Source organism: Macrobrachium rosenbergii, chromosome 12, assembly GCF_040412425.1.
Source record: "Macrobrachium rosenbergii isolate ZJJX-2024 chromosome 12, ASM4041242v1, whole genome shotgun sequence".
Lineage (NCBI taxonomy): Eukaryota > Metazoa > Arthropoda > Malacostraca > Decapoda > Palaemonidae > Macrobrachium > Macrobrachium rosenbergii.
Window position 1 is genome coordinate 110,124,151 of NC_089752.1, and position 20,202 is coordinate 110,144,352.

The window sequence follows — 20,202 nt, forward strand, 5'->3', positions numbered from 1 at the left end:
GTGTGTGTCCCATTTGACCTAAGCCGTGAATTAGGCCCCTTGTACTTAGACCACCTTAATGGTCGCAACGAGGGCCAGCAACCGCACCTCAAAAGACCCAATAAGAATTGAAAGATTAATATTTTCTGACGTCATCCGTAAATACGTATACTTATATATTATATATATATATATATATATATATATATATATATATATATATATATATATATATATATATATATATATATATATATATATATATATATATATATATGTATATATATACATATATAAACACTACATCTCTCTCTGTGTACTGAAATGATTTCACTGGTTCTCTATAATTAAAAAAGTAATGGAGAAGGGCAATCCAACCATGCCTGATACGGCTATAGCGACATTAACGCATGAAATATAATGAAACCGACCTACGAATAAAAAAAATGAATTTGTGAAAATATCTCATCCAAGTACAAACGCTTGAGTCTACCAACACGATGTTTATGCGACAGTGACTTATTTTCTCATCAGTGACAACTATAATGTCACTGACGGCAACACGCCCATCAGCGAAGCTTTCCTTCGATTATCCAACTCCGTTAATTACAGGTATTCCGACTAATGCTACCTTAACTGACAACCCCTGGAGGGAGGAAGGAATCCTTCATTACTGTATGTGCACCAACCTCATTTGGCCTTGTCGTAACTTACTGTTATGCAGACTAGGAATTTTATGTCTCATTTCATTAGGTAATTCTCTCTCTCTCTCTCTCTCTCTCTCTCTCTCTCTCTCTCTCTCTCTCATTCGCGATGCTGTGCTTATACGGCCGTTAGTTCCTCGTTGGAAGAGTCGGTATAGTTCTCGGCTAGCACTCTGCTGGGCCCGCGTTCGAGTCTCCGGCCGGCCAATGAAGAATTAGAGGAATTTATTTCTGGTGATAGAAATTCATTTCTCGGTATAATGTGGTACGGATTCCACAATAAGCTGTAGGTCTCGTTGCTGGGTAACCAATTGGTTCTTAGCCACGTAAAATAAGTCTAATCCTTCGGGCCAGCCCTAGGAGAGCTGTTAATCAGCTCAGTGGTCTGGTTAAACTACGGTATACTTACTTTTTATACGGCCGTTGCTGAAACTAAGTAATTTTTATTCACATGTACTTAAAAAGTGTTTGCCCTTTCAAATATAAAGTGAAAAAGAAACAGATAATTGAATGCGTTAACAAACTGACAGCAATACTGGTAAATGCCAGCTCATTATGAAGGCTTTACAAGTACCGATTTAATGAGGTAATTTAAAAGTTAAGCAACCATAACTGGCTAAATCTCATTTCTATGCCTACGGACTGTACAAATCTCGCATACAGAATAGCACATGGCCGTCTTCTCGAAGAATTTTGAACAGTTTATGGCAAAAATAAAATGATAGAATTATTGTTCTAATAAATAAAAGGAAACGATTCTCACTGTTTTATCTTTGCCTTTTATGAATTTATGTTACAAGCCAGAACACAAGAAAAAAGAATCTCTTCACACCTACTATCCATTTCAGGGACCGCGAGTCATCGTTTTTCTTAAATATCTTTCAAACTAATTATTTGATCGAAATGGTACTTTGACACAGTGTACAAGACACCTCCCACTAATTTTTGGCAATATAGCGCATTGTCAAATGGTTTTAATTAAGGCGTTTACTCTTGACTTACATGGTGTTGCCAAGCATTGCCAAACTATGCATTCGAACGTCCTTTATTCCCATCCCGTCCCTCCCTCTCCCTTCCCCTCCTCATCCCTCCCTCAACCCACTTTCCTGGCCTCCCTATCTCAGCCCCGCCTTTTCCTGTCTATGGGGGACAGCGGACGTTCGATTGCGTAGAATAGTCCTGCTGACTCATGTGACTTTGCCTTTAAAAGTCAAGAGTAATGCCCTGACTAACACCATTTGACAATACACTATATTACCAAAAACTAGCGGGAGGTGTCTTGTACATTGTGTCAAAGCACCATTTCGATCAAATCATTAGTTTGAAAGATATTTGAGACAAACGATGACTCGCGGTCCCTGAAATGGATGTAATTAATTCCATAATGTAAAATGTACATAAAACGTACACACAAATATTTGTACATACACACATAATTGTGTTTCTTATTGACTTTGTCTTTTTCAATAAATGGAAAGGGAAAAGAACGAAAATGAATTCATTACATACCCATTCCTATATAACAGAATAGGTATGTAATGATATAATTTCCGTTCTTTTCCCTTTCCTTTTATTGAAAAAGACGATGCCAGTAAGAAACACAATTTTGCGTTCATGATTGTCAATGTACATAAAACGTACATACAAATACTTGTACATACACAAACACATGTATGCATCCATACATGCATTTATGATCATTCAAACTCCGAAATAAACACATTTTACATTAAGGTATTAATAAAATTTTTGATTACATTATGAATAATAATTATTAAATCTTGAACGAATATGGCATGCCCCACTGACTAGTTATGCAGGACTCTCGAAGGGCAAAAACGAAATTCAGTAAGGAAGCAGACCTAGAAAACGACCTTAGTGGACAGGAAAAGAAATCGAGAAATAATGTAGCCTTCAATAACTTGCTTTTACAATCAGCAATATTAAAATCGGATGTTTACAATAAAAATATACTTCATGTCAAGCATCCTTTTTCATTCAGTACAGCAACAACAACTATTATTAATAATACCATTAATATCTACAAAATAGATATCATCATCTTCATCATCACTATCTTTATTATTCTAATGCTTTAATGGCACACAGGAAGAATTTCATTTCACGAAGTCGTCATTACCACGGCTTCTAGAATTCGAATTACATTTGATGATGGTCCGAAGAGAAAAAAGGCACCTTGGAAATAAGGTTTGATTTTCACTTTCACAAAGCAATTGACATTTTCACTTTCACAAAACAAATGACATTTTCACTTTCACAAAACAATTTACATCTTCATTTTCACAAAGCAATTTACATCTTCACTTTCACAAAACAAATGACATTTTCACTTTCACAAAACAATTTACATCTTCACTTTCACAAAGCAATTTACATCTTCACTTTCACAAAACAATTTACATTTTCACTTTCACAAAACAATTTACATTTTCACTTTCACAAAGCAATTTACAACTTTACAAAACAATTTACATTTTCACCCTCACAAAACAATTTACATTTTCACTTTCACAAAATAATTTACATTTTCACTTTCACAAAACAATTTACATTTTCACCCTCACAAAACAATTTACATTTTCACTTTCACAAAATAATTTACATTTTCACTTTCACAAAACAATTTACATCTTCATCTTCACTTTCACAAAACAATCTACGTTTTCACTTTCACGCGACGCTTCTCTCACCGATTCTAGATTATTTGACCACCCAAGGTATAACCAGTTAGCAAAGATGACTTGACAGTAACAGAAACGAGAATGATTCTCATTGTGACCGAGTGACTTCTAATAAATGTCACTTACAAAAGTGAAATTTTGAAGGCCGAGAGCTAAGTTCCAATGACACGTAATAATGACTGATTCTCGTGATATATGATTCCGTTATTTCGTCTGGAAATTGATAGAAAGCAACACCAAGAGTCAACCGTTCTTTAATCTTCTATCGCGGTTTCCTGTGGATTAATTTCTCTTTAAAATCGACAGATATCAGAACGTTTCATTTAAAGTTACTTGTCGCGTATTTTCAAGTGTGTTTTTATCTGTATTGCTGAAGTGAACGACCGCTCCTCTCGTTTAAACGATTTTTTATTTTCCTAGCATATCTCATTCCAAAGTTTTGTCGTCAACGTGCTCTGCAATTTATAGTTAGTCCATGAACGACCGAAAATGGCCATGATTGCAACTCTTATAAGCGAAGATAATGACTGTTGTAGAAAGAAAACGTTATCGTTTGACGAAAATGTTTCAGAAACGGCCAGTACACAAAACGGAGCAGAGAGAACTAAATATTACAAAAGGACGGTTAAATAACGAAAGACTTCTCAAATTATTTTGACGCTCTGAGAGTTTAAAAACCTGAAAAACTATATATACTATTTATTATATATATATATGTTTATATATATATATATATATATATATATATATATATATATATATATATATATATATATATAAATATATATATATATATGTGATATATATATATATATATATATATATATATATATATATACATGTGTATAAAGTGTCTCAGGTTTTTAAGCTTTCTTTGATATTAAAGGGATGTATAAACTTGATCCTTTAAATATCAAAAGAAATTTGTAAATTGTTTAAACTTTCATTATTCAAAAATAGTTATCATATTTGTAAACACAGTACGAGGGTAGTAATTTAATGAGTCATTTGACACCTAGGTGGATCTGAGGTGGGGTATGGTCTGTTTATCAGCAATGTCCCCGTATCATTTTTAGCCAAATGAGTTTTAAAGAACCCTACCTTGAAGACCCGGTTGTGTATGTTCCTTTCTTGTAAATATTTGTGACTTCTCTGTATCTCCTTCGTCAATGGCTTGGAAATAAAGTCGAAACCGGTCAGGACCTACACCCTGTTTCTTTTTTCACCTGTAATGTGTTAAATGAATCACGTACAAAAGTGATAATAATCATATATTATATATATATACATGTGTATAAAGTGTCTCAGGTTTTTAAGCTCTCAGAGCGTCAAAATAACTAGAGGAAAATCTTTCATTGTTCAGTCGTACTTTTGTAATTTTTATTTCTCTCTTCTCCGTATCAAGTTTACTGAGGAATTAAGAAGACCCCCTTCTGAAAACTCTCTCTCTCGACTATGCTTTGGCACTGCATATTTTACACCAGGTAGACGTAATGATAAATGTGTTCCGCGATGAGTTGTATAAAGAACCCTGAGTTACAAATACCTATCATATTAATTTTCTCGAAGTCAAACACCAGGAAATACTTCAGAAGCGGAGAAAAAGGCTAGCTTTACCTCGCCTCACTCACGGCAAAATTCTTAACTATCATGAACCTTCAGGACCAAATCTGATTCGTTCTGAATGACAATTGTTAGGGTGGCAAAACACTCAAGGTGGCAAGGCATGTCACCTCACGGATCAGAATTGAAACATGGATCTACATTCCTCAGTAAACTTGATACCACGGCCAGATCCGCCTTTCTCCAGACCGAAGAAAGAAAACTGTCATTTTCAGACTAGTTTTCAGAAGGGTGCCTTTTTAGTTTTCTGTAAAAGAAAACTATTGAGATGGCTTTGTCTGTCCGTCCGCACTTTTTCTGTCCGCCCTCAGATCTTAAAAACTACTGAGGCTAGAGGGCTGCAAGTTGGTATGTTAATCACCCACCCTGCAATCATCAAACATACCACATTGCAACCTTCTAACCTCAGTAGTTTTAATTTGATTTAAGGCCATAATTAGCCATGATCGTGCATCTGGCACCGGTATAGGTGCCAACAACACAGGCCACCACCAGGCCGTGGCTGAAAGTTTCATGGGCCGCGGCTGTGAGTTTCATACAACATTATACGTTGTTAATTCTTCAGTACACGAACTTTTAACAGCCAAAGGACCATTCAGTCATCCTCATAGAATGTACAGTTTTTATCAGATTTTGGAGAACCATTTATCCTAAGCCTACAAAGAGCGTATTTCCATCCTCTTTGTCAAGAATGCTCGCTTAGCTCCAGAATTTTCAAGTCTGCCAACGCGTCTTTCATATGCAAATTGCTAAGCTCCTTTTCTCTACGCTATAGCCTTGTGTCAAGGTACTGCTCGTTTTATCCTTACAGAGAAATACAGAATAACTGACTAAGTAAATAAGAAAAGTATAAGCATATAAATTGAAACGCTGTAACAGAAGAGCTCTTGTTATGCATTTTGCTACTTAACAGTTACCATAATAAACCTTCAATTACAATGAAAATCAGGCTTTTATTATAAAGCTCGGTATCACTGACATAGACAAGTTACTGAGAACATGCGATCTAAGATGGGTGCCGTTGACAATGACAAAGATACCGCAAGTGTGAGCAATAGTTGCCAAGGCAAGCCTCTTCTTCGCCGACCTTTGACACGAGTGCTGAGGATGGAATGTGAGGCAAGTTATGTCTGCCACCCTGGCCTCTCGGTACCGAGCCTCTGAGGAACTGATGCGAAGAATAAACCGTTGTAATGCAAAACTACTGAGGCATCGAGGGAGAGTGGTATCCTCTCTTCGTGAATTGATGATGTTTTTGTTATTTCAAACCGGCTCCATGACAGCACGGGCTCTTATTGCTCTTACACGTAGCTCATAAAACAATTATTTGAGCAGAAATGATTCTCTCTCTCTCTCTCTCTCTCTCTCTCTCTCTCTCTCTCTCTCTCTCTCTCTCTCTCTCTCTCTCTATATATATATATATATATATATATATATATATATATATATATATATATATATTATATCTGTCGCTGTCTGTCTAAAAATATACGTCTCCTGAAATATATTTAAGGTGAAAACAAACAAATTTAAGTAAACTAGAGAAATACTTGATCTATGAAATGAATACTTTTGAATTGTGAGACGGTGAGGAGTCATTTCTGATGCTTGACATTATGCATGCTATTTTTACGAGAATGCCGTGGCCTCCTGACATTAGCAGTTCACAGTTGCATGAGTCATTGTGAATCATTGCGTTGAAATGGGAAAAAAAAAATCATGACAACTTTTTCTTGGAAATGATCTTAGAATGATGCCTAAAACCATTAGCTTTCGTTTCTAATATAAGGGTTTGTATTTTTGGCGTAACATTAAACTTATTTTCTGCTATGCAAACATCTGCTGTTTGAGATATTGGATTGCAGTATTCACTGATACTACCTATTTATAAAGGTACGTGCCATGGTGCAGTAGCCAGATGTATGCTGGTTAAAATTAGCGTTAAAGAAGAAATTTCATGAATTTCCGGTAAGAAATCTTATTTCCACAAAGGTAATCCTGAATGAATGCTTGTCTTTACCTCAAATGAAATAACATATTGTTCTGTTTACTTTGTTTTGACTTATTTCGTCGGTTTCTTCGAGTGACCATGGTACAGCGAAATAATGCAGTAGATTTTGTTTTCTTTCTTACGTAACTCTGATTATGCGTAATCATTGTCTAGATGACAGTGTTAATGTCCTCGATGTCGAATTGAAACAAAAAAATTCAAAGCAAAGTAAATAGCTTAGTCATTCCCTGTCTCTTAACTGAATTTGTATAAGACTTCACAACAACAACAGCAGCAGCAATAATAATAATAATAATAATAATAATAATAATAATAATAATAATAATAATAACAATAATAATAATAATAATACCTTTAACATCGATGGCACATTATGCGAGATGCTTACTTATAACTCGTTGAAATCACGGAAGAATTATTTTTAATGATTGCTATTAATTATATAGGTGGTATTATTCATTGTTCATTGAGTTTGTATTTTTATATAACAGAATTTTCATTAAAATGATTAGGTGTTGATTCGGTATATGAGAAGCATTGTTGCTTGCTCAAGTATGAGATTATTTTACATGAATGTGAACCACAGTATGGTAAGTTTAGGTCTATCGCTGCACTGATATTTGCAGCATGGAAATGCCAAACAAAAAAGATCTGCACGATAGTTTTGCTGTTCCAAATATCTTCTAAAAAGGCTTAAAGAATAAATAAATAAGACTACCTGTGCGTGTTGCTGCATTTACAGTAAATCGAGGTCTTTTAAGTCTACAAAATAATTCTGTCGTACTGTTAGCAAAAAGAAAATATCAAAGTATCTTGGGAATTTTAATTTTGTTAGAACTTTCTCACTCTGTTGCGGTTCATTTTATTACGCATTGCTAACCGAAAGAATTGGTCTTTCTACATGTAACGCTAATGCCCTCGTTTCAGGTAAAAAATATATATATATTTTTATGCATAACCTACTTATTTGATCTATGATCGTCTATAAAAAGATTTAGAATTGATCTTAGATATTTTATTTGAATACGGAATAATGATACTGTTGATTACCGTTTCTTTTCCGTATAACGGAAATTCGCTCAGATTCGTAAGAGTGCTGTTATTCTTATTTGTCTGATAACTTTTTCGCTGATGGATTTTATCAATAAATTAATCAAACGTAACTAAAAAATATTTACTCTTGAATAGATGTATCTTGTTTACCTTTTCCTTTGGTCAGTCAATTTGCTTCAGGTTGAATATATATTTAAAAAAAGGTGTCATAAGAAATGAAAATCTATAGGACAAGGAAGTAAAATATTTCCGATACACAGATTGTTAACAAATGTATCTTCTGGTAACAAATGAAATATCAAATTATATTTTCAATAAATGCGAAAGCAGATAAAATAGATACCATCAACATCTTGAAATTTCAGTAAATTTAAACATTCAACGGAGCTAAAAGGACGTTTTATTAAGAGGAAATAACTAGAAACTGAATTCCGAAATTAAGGATTCAATGAAATTTCTTCTCTATCTCTAAGGTCCAAATTATTCCTACATCCCCGAACTCTTGAAACCCTTCATATTTCATTTTTTTTTAAATTTTGAAGCCTGCTGAGACTGATAATCGTTTCGAGGTCTTATGAAAACTCGCGAAGTGAAACAAAAGACAGAAATAGCTGACGTACTGCAAGAATTGCACACAGACTGTACGTGACGGAAAGAGCACAATACATTGTTGTTATGATAGCAGTTGGTACGCACTGAAGCACTGTCCAGCATAAATAACGAACTGTATTTCCCCACATCTGTTTTCAGACAATGACTGCCTGTTTTCATCCATTTCTGTGTTGGTATCTACGATAGCATGAAATGTGAAAGACAATTGTAAAAAAAAAAAAAAATTAAAGACAATTGTAAAAAAAAAAAAAAAAAAAAGCAATTCGGGGTGATGTATATGAACAAGCTTGAATAGCAATAATTTTTTACAACACTTTTATTTTAGGTTGATTATGTTGTGGTGAAGATTTCATGTGAAATGGCAGTCACTCTATATTTTGATGAAAGCACTCTTCCTTCTGCTATAAAATTACACTGAATACAAATCCATGAGAGAGAGAGAGAGAGAGAGAGAGAGAGAGAGAGAGAGAGAGAGAGAGAGAGAGAGAGAGAGAGAGCTGACAAATTGGAATTATTTAAACAGTTGCACCTGCACGTGTGTTTTCAAGCTTCTTAAAACAGAGCTCTTAAAGAAAACGAGAATGTCTTTCTACAGATTTAAGTAACTAGGCACCAGAGATAAATTAGAATTGAATTTTAAGCCCGAACATTCTTCTTTCCTTTCCAGGAGAACTTGGGAATAACAGCGTAAACTTCGTGACAGTTAAACGTTGCAGTTTCTCAGCAGTTCTTCAAAAAAAAGGCAGTTTCCTAACTGAAAGAAGAAGACGCAAGAATCATAAGCAATATCACACACAAGCGATATTACAACTGCGCCCTGCACACCTTGGTGTTGTTGCTCCAATCAAGGTGCGACAATTCGACGCCAACGAACCATTTCGGGGATCCTTCAGGCGAGATTCTGTCGGATTTTTTGCTTGTGAGTATTGATAATGAGACTACTACTACTCTCTCTCTCTCTCTCTCTCTCTCTCTCTCTCTCTCTCTCTCTCTCTTCCCATTAAAATATAATATGTATCAGGGAAAGAACCCCTTCAAGCGGATCATGTGGAAGCTGTCAATTTCGTTATATTACAGGCATTGCGGCCTCGTTCCACCGGTGTTGCCATATGCCAGAGGGTTCATTCTTACTTCATTCTTACCCAGGAAATGCTCATCATTCACCGAGAGTGCTTACGGGACGACCTTGAAAAGTAACACCCCCCGAAACAGCTGATATTTGAATTGCTAAATACTTTGTTTTGGTGTTCTTGTTCTGGTAATCACTTAGTGTGTTTATTTGTAATACAAAAATTCAACAGGCCTCATTTTGCGATGCTACGCTGGACAGCTACGGAAAGATTACTAACAAGATGAAAAGAGATATATAAATTCCAGAATTCATACACATGTGATAAATAATATCCCTCGTATTGACCTTTGACCTTGAGACAGCCTTAAACGTGAGGACAGGAAATGCCGAGAAAACAACAAACTGGGTTTGTGGTTTACTTTTACAATATGTCATAGAGGAAATGCAGAAATGGGCACTAGAACTATCAACACCCAGTGGGAAGATGTCGATGTTTCATTTCTTTCCTGATCAGATCTTTAACAGATTTTTCTTGTCGCCTCATTTTCCGCTTTTATTTTTACTGACCATTTTAATTTCGCTGTCTCGGAGTACTTTTCTCTTTATATGATGCATGTTTCTTTATAACTAATACGAAGCAGTTATAACACCAGTTATAAGCGGTACAAAAAATTCCTTGATGGAAAAATACTTAAGTAAAGAATCTATTTTAGATAGAATCTATTTTAAATAGTAAATTGTTTCCATTCTATTTACCTTACGAGAAATGCGCATTAAATCATGCTATGATTGGATTTTTTTCATTGTTTTTCAATGCGCTTTTAATCAACGGATGACTAATCTCTGCGAAGTCCTGTCAATCAATTGGCTTTAAAAAAACTGTAATAAGATGAATCATCTTCCATAATTGCTAGGTTACAAGAAATTTGTCTTGGGAATTTCCTTATTGGCCATTAACAACTTTTATTGCCAGGAATTTGACAATTAACGCTTTATTGTGAAGTTATATATAATACCTTCATACGAATTCATGAACGCTTTCCATGTTTTTAAGAGAGAATCTTATTTTTATTATTATTTAACAAGTCAAAAGGATATTTAATTACTGAGACCTTTTCAATGTAAAATTCGCATAAAAAAAAAAGAAATCAATGAGCAGAGAAATAGTCAAAAGGAATATATTTCAAAAAGGGGAAACAAATTACTAAATAAGTAATTATCAGACTAGATCAATAAAGGCTGAATAGCAGGGTCTTACACGTGAGAAGTATCCAGTACAAAGGTATATGAACATTTGTACACGGATTTTCAGTAACAATAAGCTAACAAAAACTAAAAAAAAAAAAATTATACGTACCATTCACACGGAATATAATACACCAGAAGCAATTACCTCAAAGATAAAGCTTTCATTCAGCAATGGTAAGGAGCATTGGCCATCATACCTTAGCCGTCATTTCAGGTGCAAATACTTCCCATCAGTTCCCATCAAGACGCTACCTTTCACACGCGTCCGTGTAAGCATTTGAAACGTTCATGACTTGGTCCTACATGAACACACGACCGAAGGCCACGGATTTCATACTTTGTGGCCTCCAGGAAATGCCTATGCTCGGAAGATGTACGTTTTTGTCAGAAATGCTGTCACGAACTGGGATACGGGTAACGCTAATGGAGGAAAAGAGGGATTAGTTTCTAAGAATTACTTTAATCTGTGTAATTCTTCGTAGCTGAGTGGAGTTCTTTGGGTCTTACTATGCGTATGCCACCTGAAAGGGAGAAGTCTCAAAGCGGTGGGGTAAATTTGACAAAAATTTCTGTGAAACGGGGAAAGCTGTTTGAGAATAAAGACAGCTGTCGCATCTGGCCGAGTTGTATGCGCAGAAAGATCATATCTCCTTATTTGTTGACACAGGGGAACCGGGAGTTTTCGACTGCGCACTTATCATCGGAGCTCTTACGAAAATCTCATGGCAATTTCATACCAATCAGATACAAAAACAAAGGTCGATGTCATCATCACGATGCCGGAGGCTCCTGCCTTTATTTCTTCTATAAATAAATCACCTTGTAACAGTTAAGATGAAGCATTAATCATATTCCAGGATCTCATGGCATGATATTCGCTGGTCATCGAGCATGATTGTAATTTTATATTACCATGCTGGACTTCACGAGAAATGCAATATCATTCGTATAATGATCCGAGGAGTTCTCGTACCAGTCTTTAGCAAATGTTTAACAGTAACAATGGTTTTTTTGCTTTTTTTCTTGCTTGCCTGTTTGCTTGCTTACGTAGTGTTGAAAACGGGTGCAAATGCACTTGACTTTATAACATTTAGCTGTAATTCAACTCGTCTTGGAAATTCTCAACCTGTTCAAGAGAGTCTGAATGACCAGAGCATCAATGATTCTCTCTCTCTCTCTCTCTCTCTCTCTCTCTCTCTCTCTCTCTCTCTCTCTCTCTCACACACACACACACACTTCGAAGTTGCCGAGCTCATTGTCGACTGTTCTGCCAGTCTCGTTCTCCCAAAGAATATTTAAAGAAGTTTTCAGTTATACACTATTCTCACGTTTAACACTTTCAATTTTAATATGTAAAACGCGTGGCTTTCCAGATAATACTTATTCATTTTCTTCCTAATCACGATCATGCGACGCAGCGCGAATCACCAAGTGTTTTATGTGTTTAGTTCTCCGAAAAGGCCCCATCGGCACTTGCCACACAGTCGCAGGAGAGATTTAAAAACCGAAATGGCGTCGTAAACCTCAGAACCTCTAACTTCCTCTCACTTTTACGCGACGACTTCCTCCTAAAGACATTCCTACGCACTCGAGGTTGACCTTGGAGCAGCGCTTGACTACCCATGGAGAAGATGGAAATGACAACCGAAGTGATGGATGAGCAGGAGAGGTCTCACGTTAAAGCCCCCGGAGGAAAGGGATTAGCGGCGGCGTTGGGGCTTCTTTACTCTGGGCGATGTGAGTACTTCGGCGGGTGGCTCCGAAGGTGGGAATGCCGGCAGGGGGTGTTGGGGGGCGGGAGGATTAAGTTGTTGCAGTGGTGTTCCTTTTGTTTACGCTCGTAACTGGGGGCTGGTCTTCGTCGTATATTGGTCTTGGTTCTTGTTCATTAGCGTGGCGGGATTGTTAGTTTATCTTAATAAAAAAATTTTATCTAAAATATTGTTATAATTGGTAAAATACTGTGAACAATGACTGGTAATCACATATAAATTCTGTAATATTTAAAGGTAAGGTAACCAACCTTTTAGTTGAAAACAAACATTGTCTTATATTAAGACACAGATTGCAGAAAAAATAACGATAATTATAACAATGCCAAGAATAATAACTATGTCATCTAACTTATGAGTTTCTATAATCTATTAAAGATAAAGTTTATGTAGCTATCGACGATTCCCAATTAACAGGAACCGAATTTCAAGGTGGCCACAGACATAACTGGGGAAATGAGTCACTATATTAACTCGGAATCTGAGTCTTCTGCTATATAAAAGAAATCTCAGCCTTTGCGCTCTCTCTCTCTCTCTCTCTCTCTCTCTCTCTCTCTCTATATATATATATATATATATATATATATATATATATATATATATATATATATATATATATATATATATATATATATATATATATATACATATATATGTATATGTATATTTATACATATATATAATATAATGTATACATATAATGTATATATGAACCGGAGCGTACTGATTTCCTTGTGACACTCCTTTCAAAAAGTAGAAGTAGATAAAACATAACCTGTGTAATACAAAACAGTTGTTTCTGTTTTAAAAGTAATTTCTTATATGATAATAGGTCAAGATATATAAGCGCAAAATATTTCATTCTGTATATTTATATCTCTTCGTAGTCTACCTTATTATTTGATTTTTATAAGAGTTCACATAAGTTATTACTTAAGTAATTAACCTTTCTATGTGTGAATCCCATCTTCCTTTCCATAGTATTTTTTCTTCTTCTTCTTCTACCTGTGTACTGAATAAAAAGTGAAATCTAGCCTAATTACCGCCCGGCCATGAATCGCCTCCGGGCGTCCGCTCCCAACGCCCTCCCCACCCACCCCCCACCCTTCCCCCTTTCAGTTTACATTCATTAAGAGAAGCGTTCACTTCATCATACCTTTTAATTATACACCTGGAGGTCGTGCTACGTCATTACTCGGCCAGACGAATTGTTTAATTTCTTCTCATTTTTCATTTTCCTGGACAAGAGCATGAACAAAAATCTTAATGGGTAATTCACTGTGACGATGGTTTTTCTGAGTGAATCTTCATTTGTAATGAAGATTTTGTTGGGTGAATCTTCCCTCAGTGATGAAGACCTTGGCAGATGAGTCTCCATTCTGTAGTGAAGATTTTGTGGGTGAATCTTCATTCTGTAATGAAGATTTTGTTGGGTGAACCTTCATTCTGTAATGAAGATTTTGCTGGGTAAATTTTCATTGTATAATGAAGATTTTACTGAGCGAATCTCCATTCTATAATGAATATTTTGCTGGGTGAATCTTCATTCTGTAATGAAGATTTTGCTAGGCTAATCTTCATTCTATAATGAAGATTTTGTTGGGCGAATCTTCATTCTGTAATGAAGATTTTGCTGGGCGAATCTTCATTCTGTAATGAAGATTTTGTTGGGTGAATCTTCATTCTGTAATAAAGATTTTTCTGGATGAATCTTCAATCTTCGTTCTTGGTGAATTGATAGATTAGATTAGATTAGATTTTTATTGACTGCAAAGAACATACAATATTTTGACAGTTATCAAAAATATACAGTATACATAAACTTATACAAAACTGTATCGATCTTATATAACTGCATACTCTGCAGTCCAAAAAGAAAACCCAAACATAAATTACTCTTTCTATAATAAATAAACAGAGCCCTTCTATGCCATTATCTACATATACAATTTCAAAACATTGTAAATATAATCACATACTTCCGCGCATTTATCACTCTCCAGTAATTCAGTCAAACTTGTAAAGGTTAGCATATGATATCTATTTCAAATGAGCTGCTAGATTACATTTTAGCATCACATGTTTTTCGTTTTGCACTTCAATAGTACCACATGAACATAATCGTCTTTCTGAGAATGAGACAGCAGGCGAAGTCTGGTGAACGACTGTCGCTTATAATCTTCAACAAATATTCTATCTGCATACACTGGATGAACCGCAAGCGATGGATTTAACTGCGTTTTGTACGTTTCAAATTTTGTAGCTTCAATAGGTCTATTTCTAATGCTATTTCTAATTTGGTCCAGTGGGTTGATATTCACATTAGCTTCCATTGCATTTGATAAAACCGATAGCCTGGTGTATTGGCTTGATGACATAGTTGATACACTATACTAAAGGGCTCTTCTGGATTAGGGTCTCTAAGCTTTGAGTTCAAGAAAGTGACCAGTTTTCTAATGATAACAAACTTTAATGGGTATATCCCTGATTCTACTAAACACAGTTCTATACTAGTATTGTGTCTAACCCCTAACAGACATCTTATAGCCTTGTTATATTGCTTAGTAAGTATTTTTGAATCTTTTGAAAGCCAAGTTTCACAACTATACAATAATGAGCTCATAACTGCCGCCTCAAAGACTTTCTTCTTATAATAATATGGCATGTCAGTGTTTGCGGCACAAAAAAAAGGCAAATTTATTTACCGTTGCTTCTCCCATGCTTCGTGTTGTTTCACCACAGAGTCATTGCGTGCGTCAGCAGTGAACCATGCCCCAAATACTTATATCTATCAGAGAATAAAATTTCATGATCTTTCACGTGGAATGGTCTACTGTCCTGTTCATCACCACCAATAACAAAGAATTTGGTCTTTTTACTGTTAATGGCCATCCCATATTCGACACAGTACTCCAATACAACTTTTTAGTTTCTTTGCGCACATATCCCTTGAGGTAGCAATTAATACTGTATCGTCCATCAATAACAGTGCGTGCAAAAGTAGATAAAAATCCATCCTCACCTATCTCTCTTTCAACTTTTTTAACCATTTGATCAACATATATTGTAAATAATAAGCAGCTTGAGGTGAGCCTTGCCGCACACCCACGGTTGCAGACACGATAGCACTGTTCAAAACATTCTTTGTACATGAATACATAGCCTTAATCGCATTCACCATATTTCCACCACAGCCAAGCTTTTTCAAGACATTTACCAACTTGTCACGTGGTACTCTGTCATAGGCTTTACTAAAGTCTATAAACATGACATACAATTTAATTTTCTTGTACTTGGCATAATCACACAGCATCCTTAGAGTCATAATCTGCTCAATGCACCCACGGCCTTTTGGAGCACCTGCTTGCACTTGTCTATATTAGCCCACATAGTAAGTCTGTTTAAAAGAAGCATATCATATAATTTTGCCAATGTGTTCATCACACTAATACCTCTATAGTTACCACAATCAAGTCTCTCACCAGATTTATACAGTACAGTTAACTTATTAAAACACCACAACAATGGGTATGATACATAAGCAAAAACCCGCATTGAAAACTGTTAACAAAAACCTCAGCCATGTGGCTGGCAACATACCAACCAAACCTGGGCAGATACCAATATAACTTTTGTTCCTGTTTATGGTATTCACTGCAGTACACAATTCTTACAAATCGAAAGGGTTGTCAGGATGGGAATAATGGGTGAAGGTTGCTCATCATCCACGATGACCTCTTGTCTTTGAGGGGGTTCAAGAGTTCCTCGAAATGCACTCGAAATTGTTCATCGTCTGGCTGTACTTCACTAGAACTGTCTATATTCCCTTTCCAGTTGATCGCTTTCCATATCTTCTTGTGGTCATTTGATTCTAAGAGTCCTTTCCAACGTGGCTCTATGTCACCTCCTAACTCGGTTGGTTGTACTTCTTGTCTGCGACATTGTCGGGCGATTCTGTCAATAGCATCCAAACCAACACTTAGTGCATCTTCAACATCCGTATGATTTGCCACCATTGGGGTAGAAGGTCTTCCATTCCACGAATAAAAGCTTCCTGATTCACAGAACCGTATCTCGGGTCTTCCCTTAGAGCTGTGTATGTTACACGGTTCTGATATACACTTCCCAGTCGGCTCGATCGTTCCAACAGCATGGTTGTTGTCATAGCACTAATAGAACTAATGTCTAATGTTACGCTCAAAGGTGCGTGATCAGATCCAGGAACTGTTTGATTAACACTGACGTTCTTTAACAACGGTAGACACCTTACTTTTAACATGCACAAATCAATTTCAGATACCCATCTGTCCCCAGAACGAAAAGACAGGTCTCCTCCAAAAACTTCATTATTAATCTGTAAGTGATTTGCTATTACCATCTCGTTTTCATTACATATATTTTGTATCACTCTTCCATGACTATTCACTGACATATCTTTCACATTGGAATATTTCATACTATTTCCATCAATCTCTATTCTTGGCATCCCAACTCGAGCATTAAAATCTCCTAGTATAATACATTTATGAGCTTCAGCACACTGTGCCTGCAACAGTCCAAACAATGACAACTCAAAATACAAAGAATCTACAGGAGGATATAAACTCCACCCATCATTACTCAGGGCACACTGAAAGCTCCAGCCAAATCATCCCTTCATCTTTCATATCTACATGAGTGATATAGTTCACTAAAACACTTTTTACTAGCATAGCAATACCGCCCCTATGTTGACCCTTCTTTGACCCATTGTAATAAACTTTAAAACCAGAGCTTTGACTAAAGTATTTTGCTTCTAGTATCCATACAATGTCATATTGTAAGAGAAAATTCAATATAGATACACTGGCTACATTGTTAGTATAATCTTTCTGTTAGCAATGCATAGCAATAAAGATGGTACTGGGTGAATCTTGAGTCTTGGTCCATCTTTGCAGTGAAGCTAATTTGAAGTTATTCTTCATTCCCAGTGATCCATTGTTTGGTGGAACTTTCATCTTGATAATTCTTAATAATTAATTGCAAGAATGATTCACTGCAATTAAGATGATCTTCAATCTAAGTCAGTCATTATGATGAAAATGTAGTTAGTAAAATGTGCTACTTGATATACGCTCATTTATTTACCTTAGTTTGAAATGCATTAATAATTCATATTATTTTGACTGGAATTTTCTCCTGTTTTACAACAAGTTAACATATTTTTCATTTGGACTTGACTTCTGAGAACCACATATCTCGAATAAACTGGAAATGGAGTTAATGGAAGTTCACCCCTAGTACAGCGCAGATTTATTTATCTATTTATTTTTTAAGCAATCAGATTTGGTTATACAAACTCAATTATCCTTTTTTTGTTTGCGACAGTAATTATACCCCAGAACAATTCCCGTAAAGAACTTGCTTTGCTATAACCTACGTCATTTTCTTTGCGATGGAAAATCGAATGGTCCCAAACCAACATCACATGAATATATAAACGAATTCTTTCAATACCCCCTGAGGGATAATCATATCGTGACGCCCATTCATTTTCACCCTTCTACCTGACGCATACCGTCTACTCCCAGGGCATAATAATCATCTCCCCTCCGAGTAGAGGAAAATAGAAAAGAAGGATGTGATAAGGGCCAAGTGTAAGGGTGAAGGTGAGCAAGATGGAGCATCTTTATTGAGGCAAGGGTTAAACAAGCGCTTCCTCATGACGTCACGAGGTTTTTTTCCGCGTTTCTTAGACCCGAAATGCCACGACGAGCCCTTTGGCTGTTAGTTAGTTTGACCGAGTGGGTGCCCCTTCGGGTAGGCTCTTCTTCAGGAAGCTCGGGCTCATTAACGCGAAACAAAGAGCGTAAATGGAAGAGGCTTTGTACATGTAACTACAAAGTAAATTACTGTGCACGTTTTCATTCCTAAGGGTTTTTGCATCAATTCATTATTGTCAACAGAACTGTTATAATGTATAAAACCTTCCCAGAAAGTATTTCCACCTCCTTACACCAAAATCTATTCAATTACATTCATTCATGAAGGGAATGGACTTCCAAAGGCTCATGTATTCCTTTGAAGGATTTGATGTAACTTCATTAACTGAAACGCCTTCAAAGATTCCTACTCAGTTTTGAAAATTAAAACCAACTAGGATCTGCTTTTTATTAAATTAAACAGATCTCACGCAAGGTAGACTTCAGTTCTTTCAAGCAGCTTGCACAGGATTTACGCAACGACAAAGTTAAGTATACCTTAGTCTAACCAGACCACTGAGCTGATCAACAGCTCTCCTAGGGCTGGCCCGAAGGATTAGACTTATTTTACGTGGCTATGAACCAATTGGTTACTTGGCAACGGAACCTACGGTTTATTGTGGAATCCGAACCACATTATACCAAGAAATGAATTTCTATCACCAGAAGTAAATTCCTCTAATTCTTCATTGGCCGGCCGGAGAATCGAACGCGGGCCTAGGAGAGTGCTAGTCGAGTACGATATCGACCCATCCAATGAAGAACTTACTCAACGACAAAGAGAGATTCTCCACTTATGGGAAGTATGATGAAGTAACGCATTTTGAAGAGGATATAAAAAGTAACGCGTTGATAAAGTATTAGTTGTATCATTCTATGTTTTCAATTGCCATTTTAATCTCCTATTTACTATAGTTTTCAAGTTTTTATTTGACCCAGCGACGTTTTCCTTCTTACCATTAATTTATGTGGGAATGTGCTGTTGAATAAGTGCTAATTTGAATACTGGATGGGGTAGACCAGAGTTAAATTCATTCAAAATAAAGGAATTTCGAATTCGTCAAGTTTACACAAGGACGTGTATTTAAGCTGTACTTGGGTGAACGTTTGCATAGCATTTTGTATTACTATGTAAAGCATATTAAGTAGGGACATTTTCCTATTTGTACATAATTAACAATATATCTTGGTAAAACTTTGGTTTTTTGGCATAAACATACGGTTATAATTTACTATGCCTTTAGTTGCTTCACTGTTTTATATATATTCTCTCTTTTTTTACAATCTGTTTGTTGCAGTATTACTCACTACTTGTGTTTAAAAACGCCTTAACTTGACAGAGTTCTGTTATTTTCGAATATCAGACCACGGGATTCGGTTTCATCTGATTTTTCAAGTGACTCGAAACTTGGGAAGTCAGTCACAAGTCTTTTTCAAGAAAATTACTTTTTACAGCTTTTGCTTTCACTTAGGTTTTCCGAGGAATAGCTCGCATCATGCACTGTTTTATTTTCAATTACGTTCTGTCTGATTGTTTTTATTCTCAAAACTCTTAACTTAAGCGAAAGTTATCCATCAGTCAGTCTAAAGAAAACCGTTATCAAACACAATTCTTTTCTTATTCTTATATTTTTCCCTCGCATTCAATAAGGTTATCCATAGCAGTCTTTCATTATCATACCTTT

General features: G+C 35.9%; 1 protein-coding gene across 3 annotated transcripts in view; it reads left to right on the plus strand.

Moving 5' to 3' along the window:
• Positions 1-20,202, plus strand: part of LOC136843861 (uncharacterized) — a 163,102-nt gene that overhangs the window by 61,928 nt on the left and 80,972 nt on the right. Inside the window, exon 3 of one of the 3 annotated variants that reach the window (XM_067112700.1) lies at positions 9,352-9,603. The exons of 1 other annotated variant lie outside the window; for it this stretch is intronic. The gene's annotated coding sequence lies outside the window, so the exon portion shown is untranslated. The remainder of the gene's footprint in view (positions 1-9,351; positions 9,604-20,202) is intronic. One more of the 3 variants, XM_067112701.1, reaches the window with a different exon arrangement.